Below are 13150 nucleotides of genomic sequence, written 5' to 3'. Positions count from 1 at the left end.
CTAACAAATGTCTGAATGATGGATTTAATGACAGCAGATGTAAGTATTAAACATGTAAATATTAGAAGTTTAAATTTAATTCACATGCATAATTTTACTGTTTATTGACTGAGGATCATTAAAATTAATGAAACTCAAGTTTTTCTAATTACATTTTTGTAATGTGTTTACCTGACATGTTCCACACCCAGGAGGATTCCCTCTTTTATGGGTCTATGGAATGAATAATTATTTTAATCTAATCTAATCTAGTTATCCTGGCCCACAATACGCAGCTCCAGATAGTCCAATGTCTGAACTGTTACTGGGAGATATATAGCTTTGGTAGTTGTCTCAATGATCTTATACCATGTTCCAACTGATGGAAAGAATCTGTAAATTGTATAAATCAATCTGCTGTTGAGACAGGAGTTTGTTGCAATATTACACTCAACACAGATTTTACTGACAGGAAGTATATCCACTGACTGGTCAGACCTGTAAAATTTATTAGGGTTCTTCTTCATTGCGAAATCCAGTAGCTATCTTATTGAATCTTTCTGGTTAAGTCAGTCGCTGCATTTAGTGTCTTTATTTCAGATTTTAATGTACTGATGTTTGCATGTAGCAGACTCCCCTTTTTAGACCATTTTAAAACATCGTTTAAAAATCATCAATATCGTATGCATAAGGTTCAGTTTCCACAATTTTTTCTGGCATTAATTTCCAAATGAAGTTTATTGTTAGCCTTTGTCATATTCGGAATGCTGTTGTATGTCTCTAGTCCCATCAGCACAATACACGATTCTCCATTGCTTAAATCAATCAGTGACAAGTAATTTGCACATAATGCTGACGATTGTTCTTTTAAAGCCAGAGTATAGGACATTGCATCTGAACACAAACTGACAGGTGGACGGTTAACACTCCTCTTTATACAGGGTGAGTCACCTAACGTTACCGCTTGATATATTTCGTAAACCACATCAAATACTGACGAACCGATTCCACAGACCGATCGTGAGGAGAGGGGTTAGTGTAATTGTTTAATACAAACCATACAAAAATGCATGGAAGTATGTTTTTTAACACAAACCTACGTTTTCTTAAAATGGAACCCCGTTAGTTTTGTTGGCACATCTGAACATATAAACAAATACGTAATCAGTGGCGTTAGTTACATTGTAAAATGTTAATTACATCCGGAGATATTGTAACCTAAAGTTGACGCTTGAAATCTCCGACGTTCAGTTGTGTGTTGTAACAAACACGGGCCACGGTCGGCGAGCAGCATCTGCAGGGACATGTTTACGATGATGACCGTGTTTACGAGAGTGGCTGTACTGCACTGTTGTGGTTTGGTCTAGCTGTCGCAGTGTCTCCATGTAGTGCTTGCTGCTATTGTTATTCTGCATTCGTCTCTGCACGCAGACCAACTGTAGTACACCGTGTTACCAGACGCCTGTGATAGTGTAGTGTTGTAAGAACTGTGACCATGGTGTATTCGAACTCTGAAAAGGCGGAGATGATACTCATCTATGGCGAGTGTCGACGAAATGCAGCTGAAGCCTGCAGGGTGTATGCAGAATGGTACCCGGACAGAGAGCATCCAACGTGTCACACATTGCAAAACATCTACCGCCAACTGTATGCAACAGGTATGGTCGTAGCACGCAAACAGGTCCGTAACAGGCCCGTCACAGGAGAAACAGGTGCAGTTGGTGTGTTAGCTGCCGTTGCCATGAACCCACACGAGTACACGGGACATTGCGAGAGCCGGTGGACTGAGTCAAAGTAGTGTCATGCACATACTGCATCATCACCGCTTTCACCCGATTCATGTGTCGCTAAATCAGCAATTACATGGTGATGACTTTAATCATCAAGTGCAATTCTGTCAATGGGCACTAACAGAGAATGCGTTGCAGTTCTATCTGTTTACTGATGAAGCAGGTTTCACAAACCACGGGGCAGTGAATCTATGGAACATCCATTACTGGTCCGTGGACAATCCTCGCTGGCTCAGACAGGTAGAGTGACAGCGGCTGTGGACTGTAAATGTATGGTGCGGAATCATTGGCGACTACCTCATTGGTCCTCACTTCATTGCAGGGGCCCAAACAGCTGCAACATACATCGCATTTCTACAGAATGATCTGCCAACGTTGCTCGAAAATGTCCCACTGGAAACACGTCGACGTATGTGGTATCAGCATTATGGTGCACCTGCACATTCCACAAGTAACACTAGGCTGCCCCTTGACAGGTTGTTCGATGGGCGTTTCATAGGACATGGAGGACGCATAAATTGGCCAGCCCGTTCTCCTGTTCTTACACCTCTGGACTTCTTTCTGTGGGGTACGTTAAAGGAGAATGTGTACCGTGATGTGCCTACAACCCCAGAGGATATGAAACAACGTATTGTGGCAGCCTGTGGCGACATTACACCAGATATGCTGCGGCGTGTACATTCATTATGCCAGAGATTGCAATTGTGTGCAGCACATGATGGCCAACACATTGAACATCTATTGGCCTGACATGTCAGGACACTCTATTCCACTCTGTAATTGAAAATGTAAACCACGTGTGTACGTGTACCTCAACTGTCATGGTAATGTACACGTGCGTCAGTCAAAAAGACCAGTAAAAAGGTGTTGGCATGTGGACGTAATGTGCTGTTCCAGTCTCTTCTGTACCTAAGGTCCATCACCGTTCCCTTTGGATCCCTACGTAATTCGGTGCTCTCCGATACACACAATCGAACAGCAGAGGAGTGGTACTCAAGCGTCAACTTTAGGTTACAATATCTCCGGATGTAATTAACATTTTACAATGCAACAAATGGCACTGGTTACATATTTGTTTATATGTTCAGATGTGCTAACAAAACTAACAGGGTTCCGCTTAAAAAAAACGTAGCTTTGTGTTAAAAAACACACTTCCGTGCATTTTTTATGGTTTGTATTAACCAACTACACTAGCCCCTCTCCTCACGTTCGGTCTGTGGAATCGATTCATCAGTATTTGATATGGTTTACGAAATATATCCAGCGGTAATGTTAGGTGACTCACCCTGTATATGCTTCTCTTTGATGTTAGGAGGAACATGATGCACACACAGGTTAGTTTTGTCGTGGTAGCAATGAAAATTGTAGAATGCACATCTGTCAGCAAAGTATCATTGAAACTCCTCTGGTGGCTGGAGGTCTCCAAACGAGTTAAAATAGCAGACATTATCCGTATTTTTCTTAACATACACCACCCAGTGCGTTCCTGGTCCCCAGCAACATCTAAATTCACAATTCTACATTCTCTGGATTTCCACATACTCTTCGAATGCTGAATTTTTTCCTAACAAATTGGGTCAGATCTGTATTTTAAGCCATCTATCCAGTAGGATATCTAACAGGCTTTTTTATTTAGGGAAAGAACTAGTCGCTTTCTGTATGGTTTCAGGTATACTCCTTTTCCAATGGCTATTGCTTCCATCATCCAGTTTATGTTATTGCTTTCTCTAGCTGCTAATGGGAGTTTTTGACTGTTCTACCAACAGCCACAGCACCACCAGCTAGTGAACCCATCACTGAGCGACCTGTGAGGGCAGGAATGAGGACAGGGTACTTCTGTCTGATGTCTTGGGTATATGAGCAGAACTCGAGGCGCTGTAACCGATCCTTTATGCTTCAGGGCGCTTTTAGCTGCATTCATCGCTGCCAGGATAGAGTTTTTTAACCACCCCTGCCCCAGCTTCTTCTTCTTCTTCTTCTTCTTCTTCTTCTTCAGTGCATGACCTGCAGAATTCATAAATTGCTTGAAATTGACGTTCAAGCCCAACTTAATTTTACCATGCATGGTTTTATCAACTACAATTGCTGCAATGCACTGTCCTGTACCAATATCCCTTCTCACACATATTGACATGGCTTTATTGGGTAAAATTCGATCTGCAGTGTGACATCTTGGGAGATCTTCATGTTTCGTTTATGCAATTTCATGTTCCAAACAAGCCTCAACAAGCAGGGTAATCCCCACATCATCACAAGAAAAACGTTTTTGAAGCATTTTACCAGGTCCACAGTAATTATACCCTGGAATGTGTAATTCAACTGGAAGTTTGTAAAGATCACCACCACCACCTCCTATAAGGTGTCTCCTACCATGCATGTTATGCTACTACGCTGACTATGGTATGTAGACCCCTTTATACAGCAAATTGTCAGCATTAATCCAACTACTTTGTGTTGCAGGAAAACGAAGCCATTTAACAAGTGCTCTACTCCCTCGGCATCTTATGAATGTTCTATGAGAAACCATGTGGTTCTGAGCACCTCTGCAATTTCTCTGTGTAAAAGCATCCTGAAATTTCAATGCTGCTGTTATCCTTTTTAACACACACTTTCTGGGATTTATTCTCTGCACTCTGGAAACTGAATATCTCACTCAACTAGTTTGGGAGGTGTGATTTCTCAAATGCTGTATTGTGTTTTGAGATACACACCAAATCACCTGCATCAAATTTCTGTTTACGTGGAGCCAGAATTTTAATGTGCTAGTACACTGTATCAATGAGTCCATCATCACAAACATGAGTTGGTCACATTTTTATTGTGCTTTGTTTTGCTTGCTTATACTGTCCAACTATTTCTCTGAGGATATCCATTCATTTGTATGAACCACAAAGACTGAAATGCATCCACATTTTATTTTTTATTGTTCTGTTCAGACATTCCACAATGCTCACCTTCAGCTGGGTGAATCTTGAGTAGTGATAACACTGCAATACGTTCTTCAAATACCTTTTTCAAAACTCTCCACCATGATCAGTTAAAGGTTGTCCAGGCATTGATTCATTCCTTCCTGCATCACACCTGAAACACCACTGTGACAGGTCTCACTGTTTTGTTTTGAAAGATAACGCCCAGGCAAATTGGACCATTAAAATATATTTGAATCCATTATTTGCATTTTAATATTCCCGCATATCTACATGATCAGCCTGCGATAAGTCATCCAAACCTCTAATCACAACATTCCTACAAGGGTATGTTTTGCATGCTAGTTTATGCAGTTCTCAAACTACTGTCTCCATACTTGTTTGATTATGCCTCTAAGATCAGATATTATTGAAACAACCTCACTTAAATGAGCAGAATTACCAGCAGCTGCAGAAGCCATGAGCCATCATAGTCGATTTATTAGCTCATTGGGATCATCGTAATATACTGTGGGTGTCTGTTGCTGACTTCTTTATGCTGGATGTGAATACCATCAACAATTGTACATCTAGTATCTAATACAGGTTTTATAATGGTTCTGTATTTCCACTGTGCTAGTTTCGCCACTTTTCTATGTACACTCTCCAATTGCAGTATTTTATCATACATCTCCAGATCTTTGGATGAATAATTTAACTGTTTTTGTGGGCTTTAGGAAAATGTGGTTCATTAAACCAGTTGGTGTTTGAAATTCCGTATCGCCTATCTGTATTTGTTTTTCTTTTAAACTTATGGCTGCATGCCCAGCATGTATGGTTTTTCACCACTCACACTAAACGTTTTGTCTATCCTAGCATCACTCTGATGGTCAATGAAATCAGCAACACTATCACTGTTCTGTAATTTTGCTGAGAGTTCAAGATTCAGTAACTGGTTTAAAGGTTTGTCTCAGTGTCTTCTTTCAATCCAAATGTCCTAACCTCAGCAGTTATACCTTCTCTTGAACAGCCTACAACGCCACAATGACCTTATGCTTAGTCAACACCTAAGCGGACTCCTTTGCCTGGTGCACCTTGCACATACTCCACCCAATCCTGTCAACCTTTACAGTTCAGTCGTTCTTTTCAAGCTGAGTAACCCAATTCGTTGATCACTCTCAGAAAGGTTTGAATAGATATCTCTAGATCCTCAACTTCACATTTGAGAGGTGAAATTTTCCGTCTATATACAGATAAATTCTCTATGTATACATGTATACCCAGCCTCTCAGATGAAGTGCCCTGGATGTGTGGAAAATTGTCCATGGTGTGATGTATACTAACATTCCCACCTCTCTCTCTCTCTCTCTCTCTCTCTCTCTCTCTCTCTCTCTCTCTCTCTCTAAACTCTTCAAAGTTGTGCCTCTACCTACCGTCACACATTTTCCTGTTTTATCAATAACAGGAAACCCATACTGTGTCCAACTCCATCAATCTCCACATATCTTTACAAATCTTACAAGAGCTTGGTAAATGTGCTTTAAATTGGAACTGTCTGTTTTGCATTATCTCTCACTTTTTTGGAATTCTGGAATATGTCTGATTCAAATAAAATACGTGAACACCCATGTTGTTGTTGTTGTTGTCTTCAGTCCTGAGACTGGTTTGATGCAGCTCTCCATGCTACTCAATCCTGTGCAAGCTTTTTCATCTCCCATTACCTACTGCAACCTACATCCTTCTGAATCTGCTTAGTGTATTCATCTCTTGGTCTCCCTCTACGATTTTTACCCTCCACGCTGCCTTCCAATACTAAATTGGTGATCCCTTGATGCCTCAGAATATGTCCTACCAACCGATCCCTTCCTCTAGTCAAGTTGTGCCACAAACTCCTCTTCTCCCCAATTCTATTCAACACCTCTTCATTAGTTATGTGATCTACCCATCTAATCTTCAGCATTCTTCTGTAGAACCACATTTCGAAAGCTTCTATTCTCTTCTTGTCTGAACTATTTATTGTCCATGTTTCACTTCCATACATGGCTACACTCCATACAAATACTTTCAGAAACGACTTCCTGACACTTAAATCTATACTCGATGTTAACAAATTTCTCTTCTTCAGAAACACTTTTCTTGCCATTGCCATTCTACATTTTATATCCTCTCTACTTCGGCCATCATCAGTTTTTTGCACCCCAAATAACAAAACTCCTTTACTACATTAAGTGTCTCATTTCCTAATCTAATTCCCTCAGCATCACCTGACTCAATTCGACTACATTCCATTATCCTCATTTTGCTTTTGTTGATGTTCATCTTATATCCTCCTTTCAAGACACTGTCCATTCCGTTCAACTACTGAACACCCATACAATGGCCAAAACAGAAATATCACAGAATTTGATCCTGTTTTTCCAGTGACAACATATAAGAACATAGTGTTTGGCTTTACTTTTTCTGGCACCAGGATTTCCCTGCTTTGACTGAATGCAGTATCTTTTGCTGCAGCTGGTACCTGAGCTGAAACAGCATTATTGAAAATACAAATCTACATGGATAATCTGCAAATCACACTTAAGTGTCTGGCAGAGGTTTCATCGAACCAACTTCACAATAATTCTCCATTATTACAGTCTCGGACAGTGCATGGAAAAAATGGACACCTATATCTCTCCGTGCGCCCTTATTTTATTATGATGATCATTTCTCCCTATGTAGGTTGGTGTCCACAAAATATTTTCGCAATCATCATTTCCGTGACACACACTGCCCTATTTTGTGATAACACAAAATGTGCTGCTCTTTGAATTTTCTCGATGCAGTCCATTAATCCTGACTAGTAAGGAACCCAGACCACACAGCAGTACTCCAAAAGGGTATGGAGAACTGTAATGTAGGCAGTATCTTTAGTAGATTTTTTACAGTTTCTAAGTGTTCTGCCAACAAAATGCAGTCTTTGGTTTGCCTTTCCCATAACATTTTCTACTTGTTCTGTCCTTGCTTGCTCAAAGCGGATTCCATTTGGATGTGTTAACAGTGACAAGAGAACATTTGTCTTACCACAACTGGATACACCTACAGTTATAGCCAACATATTATTTTGTAGCAGTATCCCATTCTTCTTCTTCTTCTTCTTCTTCTTGTCTTCCTCCATAACATCACAGGACCAGTTACTTACAACAATCTTTTGTGTCGAGGATGCTTCACCTACCCCACCATGATACAGACTACATCAGGTTTTGCTGTACAATGGACTTTTATAGAAAACATGTATGTCACCAATTGAGCTGCAATGCTCAGCTCATATGGTATATATACATATACAAGAATGTTTGCTCTATCATTTAGTTTAACAGTGACTTAAGATGCTGACTGTGGTGATAAGATGATTCAGACAACTTGGTGCTGCTGTGGTATTGCATACATGGCAAAACAAAATAAAACATGGTTTGTGATAATATACATATTTTTATTTACCAAACATACATAGGGTGCACTACATACAAAAAAATCAACTTGTACTTTCTTTATCTTTACACCTACACAAAACTTAGCAATTAAAGCTTTCTTATATTTACATAATTCAGTGTGTATTTCTCCCAAACATGGGTCTTAGCTCCTTCTTCTGACACCATATTGATTCAGTGTTCTATATTGTCTGCAGGCACACTATACATATAGAGATAGTTCACAATGTCTTTATCCACAGTTTGCACACAAGGCAGCCGTCTGCTCAGTCTTTCCAATACAAGAGATAGCACCATCCTTAGGCTGAATAAGTTTGTAACCGGAGTGCATTGTAGATAATGGATCGGCATCCAAATCTGACGATGAGTACCACATTGTCACACAATTATGTGAGACACAGCATCGGGTCAGCATCATATATGTCCAGGGATGGACAAGATGGACAATACTCCGAAGTCATCTGCTGATGGATCTAGTGTATTGTACCACACAGTTCATCCCATTCAAATTCTGTCAACACACTAACGTGCATTTTCAAATGTCTAACACAACATGCCAGTCACTGTCCACCGACACTTCTATACCAACATTTAAGAGCTTTGAAAACTGTTATGTAAGTTTGAAGTTAAAATCAGTAGAGTGCTGGGAGGAATTGGCATCTTCTGATCCATCAAATCAACACTTATATAGGTACAATAAGAATTTTCTGGATGACTTGTATGTTGGAGTCCAGTACTGACCTGCATCATTTGTTGAAAGATCCACAGTGCACTTCCGTGAGTCTGGGACAGGCTGGCAGTCTTCACTGATGAGTGGCATGGATAATAGCTGCTCCTTGTCCTGCTTGAACATGCTGACCAGACGCACTACAAAATTCCATGTGAGGGAGGTCACCTTCCCTGCTGCAGCTTCTGATCCACCAAATCAACACTTCTCCTTAGTATAACACAAATTTTCTGGATGACTTGTATGTTGGAGGGCAGTACTGACCTGCACCATGTGATGTAAACTCCACAGTGCACTTCTGTGTCTGCGACAGGCTGGCTGCCTTCATTGATGAGTGGCATGGATAAGAGCTGGTCCTTGTCCTACTCGAGCATGCTGACCAGATGCGCTACAGAATCCCATGTGCTGGAGATCGCCTTCCCTGCTGCAGCTTCTGTGAGTCTGGGACAGGCTGGCTGTCTTCATTGATGAGGGGCATGGAAAACAGCTGCTCCTTGTCCTGCTCAAACATTCTGACCAAATGTGCCACAGGATCCCATCTGCTGGAGGTCACCTTCCCTGCTGCAGGTCTTGACACATTGGAGAATGCTGAACAAAGAAGAAGAACCATAATGTACAGTAATAATAAACAATAACAATTATGGACAGACATAAACAAAGGCAGCTTTAATGGTGGTTCGTTGTGTGCAAGTACTCATTGTATCCTTATCGATTACCTGCTGGTCAAAGTGTTCTGTCATTACTGAGAAAATATAATCACTGCTTCTAAACAATCCGGGATAATAACTACTGGGCATAGCTGGGCATAGCTGTACATATTTGTACCATTTCTCATGCTGACCTGGTAATATCTTAAGAATAGCTCTTCAAAAATTGCTTTTGTGGTTGGATTTTTTTTACGTAGACACCTCCTCCTGGGACACTGCCTTAATGAAGCACTGTCCATGTGGGTGAGGAGGTTTGCGTGCTCTGGATCCAGAGGGCTATGCCAGTGGTAGCTTAGCTACCAGAAGGGTCACCCAAGTCGGACATGCTGAAGGGGAGGAGCCAGACAAAGTGTGTCCCACAACGTCCTATCTATCCCCATTTTCCTATACTCATCCTGTCCTAGCCTTGTCCTTTTTCCTACCACCCTGTGTCATACGTCATCGGTGTAGGAGGCAGGTAACGTCAAGAGGCAAATACTCATGGCTCCTGTATCGATGAGGCAAGGCATCTGTGATATGCCTTAAGGGTGTATGTCAGGATACTCCTACTGGCATGTGTTCATTCACTGCATCCTCTGCCTCTCGGCAGGCATATCGGCCTTGCGATCCACTGCCATCTGAGCTTGAGGATGAGAGAGTGGATCTGCACCTGCACAACTGCTTTTCCACTTAAATATATTCACGCACAGATGACTCCAGCAAAGTTTCATGGGCTACGAGTTTTTTTAAGTAGTCCTGCAGTGATGGAGTACTGATGGTGAGGCAAGAGTTTGGTGTGCCCGAACCTTAGTGTGTGCTCTGCACGTTAGGCAGTCAGACGGTGATGGTCATTCTGTAACTTGACAGGGATGGGAGGAATGGTTCGGCAGTTTGTCAGAAGACAAAGCAGCCCTATTTAGGATCGCTCTGCTTTTCCTAATCCAGGGAGTGGCCTAGAAAAGGTGGCCTAAACATAGCCCATCTCAACTCAGTGCAAGTGGCAAACCGCGGTCACTTGTTCAGCAAAATCTGCAGTCGAAAAAATAATAAAGGAAATACTTGCATTAAACACTTTATGACTGGTACATGGAATGTCCGTACTTTACTGGATAATGACCATAATCAATTTCCAGAGAGAAAGACAGCACTTACTGCTAGAGAGTTGGCTAGATATAACATCGACATTGCCGCCGTAAGTGAAACATCTCAATGACTCCGGAGAGCTGTGTGAACAGCTCATAGGTTACACTTACTACTGGAGTGGGAAACCATCTGCCAAACGGGCGAAAAGTGGTGCAGGCTTTGCCATATGCAATAAACTGGCATGTTCATTGATGGAAGTTCCGAAAGGCATCAGCGACAGAATCATAATGCTCAGACTTAAACTAACATCTAAGAAATACATTCACCTGATCAGTGTCTACGCACCTACACTGCCATCTCCCGATGAGGAGAAGTACAAGTTCTACTAAGATCTCTGATGTGTACTTCAGGGCATTCCTTCTACAGATGAAGTCCTGTTGCTCAAAGATTTCAATGCTCGGGTTGGCAGTGATTTCAATGCCTGGAATGGAGTCATCACCATGGAATTGGAAAATGCAACTCAAATGGTTTTGATCATTTAACTTTGTGCTGAATTTGAACTCTGTTTGACAAATACATACTTTTGGATGCCTGATAAATATAAAACGACGTGGGGGCACACAAGATCTAAGCACTGGTACCTTCTAGAATATGTGATCGTACGAAAAAAGATCTTGGTGAAGTACTGATCACAAGTGCTATGAGAGGCACTCAGGGTTGGACAGACCATCGATCTCTGAGGTCCAAATTAAAGATAACTTTGAAAGCACCATGCCGAGTGTCACACAAAATACCATCAAAATTATCCTGCAAAATCTTGGTCGACAATCAGACTATGAGAGCAAAACTGGACGATGCATTCAGTTGTGATGGGCTTTTGATATCAGAGTCTGCCTCTGTACATGAGCACTGGAATGTATATGCTACTTAACTGTGCAGATGTGCCACGGAAGTCTTGAGAAACCCTCAGGAAAAGAACCAAGATTGGTTTGACGATTCAGATGCAGAGATCAAAAAGCTTGTTAATGATTTCAGATCATCTCTTCACAGTCCTGGTCTTGACAAGCGTAAAGTAGCACACTACAACATGAAAGTAAAGGTGTGCACCCTCAAAGACAAATGGTGGCTGAATAAACCCAATGGAATGCAATAATATGCTGACAAACCGAACAGGCAGATTCTTCGAGTGCCTGGAAACTATCTTTGGTCCAAAATCGAGGGAGATAGCACCTGTTTATGACAAAGATAAAACCTGTTGGCTGACGCAACAGAGTGATATCCTTGGTTGCTGGGCAGAACATTTTGATGACATTCTTAATCCCAACCATCAGACGACTGATATTCCATACATAGAATCACTTGAAGGCCTGCTAGTCAATGAACAACTTGCTGATGCCTCTTCGTTCAGTGAATTCATTTCAGCACTGGCTAAGCTGAAAAATAACAAATCAGCAGCTTACCATCAGAACTTTATAAATATGGTGGACCAAACATTACAAACCCACTGTTTGTTACAATTTCAAAGATTTGGGAGTGCAAAATAATTCCACAAGATTGAAAAGATGCATGCATTTGCAAGATTTACAAAGGCAAAGGTGACATTTCTGACTACAGTTCTCACAGGGGAACCTCTCTTCTCACAGCAGCAGGGAAAGTCCTGGCTCACATACTCAACAATCGACTAACGCACCTTGCAGAAAAAGTGCTACCAGACAGCCAGTGTGGCTTTTGCCCAAACAGAGGCACAGTGGATGCCATATTTGTAGTCAAACAAATGCAAGCTTATAGCAACATCAGCCTCTGTTCATGTGCTTTGTAGACCTAGAAAAAGCATTTGACTCAGTCCCACAGGACGCTCTCTGGATTATACTAAAGCTGCCCTGACAAAATTATTACCTTGATTAGACAGTTTCAAGACAACATGACAGCAGAAATCCATTACCCATGACATGCGGTGTAAAACAAGGCTGTGTACTGGCTCCCACACTCTTCTCACTTTACTTCGCAGCTGTTATGAGAGACGCGACCAAAGCCTGCAGTGGTCAAATGGGTCTTGACTCGAGAACAGACAAAAGTGTCTTCAACATCTCTCAGCTCAGAACAAAAAGTTGCGTAAATGAAATATCTATCTTAGAAATTCTTTACTCAGACGACGTATGCATGATGGCTAATTCTCCTGATTCTCTCCAAACATACATGAACCTGCTAAATGACTCCTGCAGAAGATTTGGTTTAGTCATAAGTATCACCAAGACGCAAGTCCTTCAACAACCACTAAGGGGTTCCAATACAGAAGGCTATTTTGGAAAAAAAAGCAATTTGTTGGTAAAATTAGTCTTTCATCTTAGTTAAGCTGAATGGTAGATAGTGAGCCCTTATAATCATAACCATAAAAGTTTAATAGCCTCTGTGCCTCATATGTGCTGATACCTGGCTGCTGTTACTGTTATCCAAACATTCAATAATGTCTATATCTGTGTCAAAGTAAGAAATTTGTAGCAGATGGGGT

General features: G+C 41.3%; 1 long non-coding RNA gene across 1 annotated transcript in view; it reads right to left on the bottom strand.

Moving 5' to 3' along the window:
* Positions 1-8126: 8126 nt before the first annotated feature.
* Positions 8127-13150, bottom strand: part of LOC124595936 — a 35023-nt gene continuing 29999 nt past the window's right edge. Inside the window, exon 2 of the long non-coding RNA XR_006978264.1 lies at positions 8127-9460. This is a non-coding gene — a long non-coding RNA (uncharacterized LOC124595936). The remainder of the gene's footprint in view (positions 9461-13150) is intronic.

The sequence above is a fragment of the Schistocerca americana genome, chromosome 2 (genome assembly GCF_021461395.2).
Source record: "Schistocerca americana isolate TAMUIC-IGC-003095 chromosome 2, iqSchAmer2.1, whole genome shotgun sequence".
In the NCBI taxonomy this organism is placed as follows: domain Eukaryota; kingdom Metazoa; phylum Arthropoda; class Insecta; order Orthoptera; family Acrididae; genus Schistocerca; species Schistocerca americana.
The sequence above is the reverse complement of the archived record's forward strand: the minus strand, read 5'-3'. Positions and strand labels throughout refer to the sequence as shown.